Genomic DNA, 4,298 nt, shown 5'->3' with positions numbered 1-4,298 from the left:
CCCCCAAAAAAAAAAATTGCAACATGATGAAAAAGACTTATTCTCTAAGATGGTTTATGAAGGCTAAACATTTGGTCTTTTTTTTTCTTTTCAATTATCATGTAAAATTATATTTGTACATATGTCCCCATAATGTTTTCCCCAAAATACACTTCTAATAATCATATGCCAAACAATTTTATACTCAAAATAGAAGCAAATATTGACGTAATTAGGAAAATCTAGAGAAGGGAAAGCAAAGAAAGGTTTTCTTACATTGACCCCAAAGCTAATTGAGAGATCCATTGTTAGCTAACGAGCTATTTCTTTCCCATCTTTAGGTTTTTAGACCTCACCTTTCTTGGTGAGATGAGAGAGCTTTGTACTTAATGTTCAGCTATTTAATTTCCATCCTCAAGTTTTTAGACCTCGATCGATTCTTACTCGATTTCAACTTTTGAATCCTTAATAGACTTGAATCTTTTACCAAATCTTTGGAATGAAGCTTGACATGCTTAGTGGGGATCTTAAGACCATTATTGAATCCATAATAGAATTGAATCTTTTTTACTGTTTTATTTTACCATTCATATAGCAAATCTTCGAAATGAAGCTTGACATGCTGCTGGATCTCTAATTGTCTATAGACACAAGTAACTCCAAGGCTGAGTGGGCACAAAAATATTGTTGTGCCTTCCTCCCATCTTGCATTAGTATTTTCTGTGTTAGATTGACAAAGTTCTTCTATCCAAAAAAAAAATATATATCTATATATATATATATATATATCAATCTTTTTGAACATGAGGTACCTATTCACATATGATTTTTTTTTTAATTTTAAATAAATAACTATATGTAAATGTAGAAAATGCCTCATGTTCAGAGAACTCTCTAGACATGTCCATCTAAGTAACTTATTTTTGCTTAGGCCAAAGAGAATAGAACATGTAATATACGTAATGGAGTAGTTGGCGGACGGCTGTAGTTGTTGTCCTTTTGGCTTTTAAAGTGTTTAAACAAAAAAAAAAAAAAAAAAAAAAAAAGAAGGGACAAGTCTCAAAAGTTTTGCGGATTCCTTCCACTGAATCATTGATTATTCGTAGTCTCCACTTTAGCTGTCATGGGGACCAATTGGAATGTAGCTAACTCCTACCATCTCATGTTTGAAACCTTTTTGTGTGGTAAAAATGGTTGAAAATAACCAATTATCTTGTGCACTCTTCGTTCTCACATGCACGCATCTGTTAATTGAGCCGAAAAAATTGACTATTCCATGTTTTCTTCGGGGTTGGGGATTGTTACTTTATCGTGTGATTATTGAATTAATGTCAGGATCAATCATGAGAGATGCATACACATTCATATGTCAGAGTCAATCCAATGGTCTCGACGTGCATTTTGTTATGGAGAAGAAGCACACGATCAACCCGTATGAGAATTGAATCGATAGTAGGCATATGTTCCTTCTTGTTGGAGTTTCTCATTTTTTATTTGACGTATTTCTTGCTTCACTCTCTCAAATCTTCTAATGATATCCATGGTACTCAAAGCTCTTCTTGCCACCTAGAGTATTTTTTTTGCTCTTGTTGCAGCTGCATGTCAGTGCACTAAGCATTGGATCCACGTGACTATTCTTTGTTGATTCGGTAACTTTTGCTCTGAGGCATGATGAAGGTATCAATCAGTATTGTATTGCTCCATATGTATTGATATGCCAATATTTTGATACCATCTATATAAATCTGATTCACATTGAATCGATATTGGCATCATTAATGACTGATACTACCATTGATAACAATGTTTTCAAATCAGTAACAGTAAAATAGTTGAAAACTGGCTAGGCCCTTTTTTTAATTCAGATTTCCAAACTATCTATATAAATATCCATGATAGAAAACAGGTTTCTAAAAGTTGGTCATCACAAGGGGATCCTTTATCATTTTTATCGTTCTCTCTCCTATTCTTATCACATGGATCCCATGTTAGATGACATTGGTTTCCACATCACCATTGGTGTGATTTCTTCCCCACACTAACATCAAAGAGAAACCAACCTCTCTCCGTCACAAATAACTAGTTTGCCTTCTTGAATTTCCATTTGCCTCTCTTTAGCTTGAAAATATAACAAAGCTTTTTTATTTTTATTTATTTATTTATTCATTTTTTACTTTTTATTATATATGTAGGTCCAACACTATAGACTGGAGTGTAATTTTAGTCCTTGATTTTTGTCACATGACATGCCAATTGGGTAAATTTAAAGTAATTTTTATGAAAAAAAATAATAATAAATAAATAATAGTATTAGATGGAGAAAGAGTATCATGTATTGGTTCATATGTAGGGTTTCAAGATCTAAAGTCAGGATTTTAATCAATTCTGACAAATTTTGATCCAGATCAGATTGAAATGGAAATCAATCCAAAATCGGAGGAAAACAACCAAAACCCTAGTTTCTTTATAGGGTGACCAGTTTATTACTACTAGAGATAAACATATGTCCTAACAAAAAGAAAAAAGAGATGAGCATATGACAATGAAAGCTTTAATAAGTCTTACATTGCATCTAATTATTCCCCTTTCATCCAATAAAGTCTATTGAACTAGTTAATCAAGAGACATATTATTTTATTAAAAAAAAAATATTGCACTATACATCCTTTCACATGGGTTTAATTTATTTTTTAATCTCCTCTTTTGGTCATATGGGCCCATAATATTGTTTCTCACACCATCGTTGACATGACATGCGAGATGCATGGTGAAAGTGGTGTAGCCAATTGGCGCTTTTATTTTATTTTTTTAACCAGCATTATATGTTAAGTGGTGAGATAAGAAATAAGAACTTGTAATATATTATCCATCCAATAAAATATTTGAAATATAATTTGCACAAGCAAATCTTTGTCCATATAACACCCGACAAAACTACACAGTATTGGAAGTCATTTTCATACACAAAGATGCCTTTTATTACTTTTTTTTTTGTTGGAAAAAGATGCCTTCTATTACATGGCATATTCCGCACCTTTCACTATTTAGGTAAATTAATCTCCATGTAACAAACAGTTGTGAGAATATGTTACCACCATCATATGTGGCACATAAAGAACAAAATTTACTCCTGCCTAAAATAAAACTCAACAATGAAAGAAATTTACTATTACCCAAAATACCCATATTATATGGAATTTTAAGTGTCACAACTTTATTATTCGGACAATCTATCTTGGTGCAATCAACGATGGTTACACCAAGCAAGATCCCACTATTTACCTCTAAAGTCTTAGAAATTGTGTTTTTTTGTTATTGAAACTGTTATAGTGAATATTAAGATAAAAAAAAAAAAAACAATTGCTGATGTAATTGGTTAGTGCATTGTCAATAGAATGCAGGCTAACCGTAGGTCATGTGTTCTCCTTAAGCCACACCCTAATACTCTTTACTTCCCATTCATCTCTAGTAGCTGTAGTCAACTTTCTAAGGGGCAAGTTAGATGAACATCTTCATCCTTTAAACCAGGGTTTTAAAACTGTGAATTGGTACTTGAATTGGGTCTAGCCAATTTTGTTTTGGATCAATCAAAATCAATAAGGAATTGGTTGGTATCGGCCTGAACCCTAAAAACATTGTTTGGATATACCATTCCAATAGGAATTGAGGCCGGACTTGACCAATTTTGATTCAGATCTGCTGATTCAACTGATTCATTTCAAAATTGTAATTCATGGTTTCACCCCTTTGCAAGATCTTTGGTCTATAACCATGTATTCTTATCCGGTGTAGCTAGATGATCACCTTGTAGGGTAACCTACTTAAAGGAGATGTTATCCAAAAATATTGTGTTTATCACATAGAAGACATCCGGGGAAATGTGTTTTATAGTATGGAATTGATTGTCCAGAATTCCTTGTCTATGGTCTTGGTGTCTCGAGATGAATATTAGGAATAGGGAAGGATAATTCATAATAAAACCCCCCCCCCTTTTTTTTTGGTTGGGGGGGGGGGGGGTAAGGAAACGCGTGGAGTTGAAGTTTTATTAAATCAATGATGTATATTAAATGGAAGTTATGATACTTAATCCATGATCTCTATAATATAACGGGCCAGGCTGAACCCAAGGCCTCATCCCAGGTGAGGCCCAGCTTGCCGCGACTCAGGCCTGAAAATCCCATATATCATGGGCTGGGAAGCCCAGCTTAGACCTTGAAATTTTGGGCAGGCCCAGGCTCAACGGTCCAATCTTACACCGAACGCAATTTTTCTTTGCCAGGAAACAAACGGTGCCTTAGGCACCCCGTTTATACTTCTAT

Source organism: Macadamia integrifolia, chromosome 5 (genome assembly GCF_013358625.1).
Source record: "Macadamia integrifolia cultivar HAES 741 chromosome 5, SCU_Mint_v3, whole genome shotgun sequence".
Lineage (NCBI taxonomy): Eukaryota > Viridiplantae > Streptophyta > Magnoliopsida > Proteales > Proteaceae > Macadamia > Macadamia integrifolia.
This window is presented reverse-complemented; position numbering follows the sequence as displayed.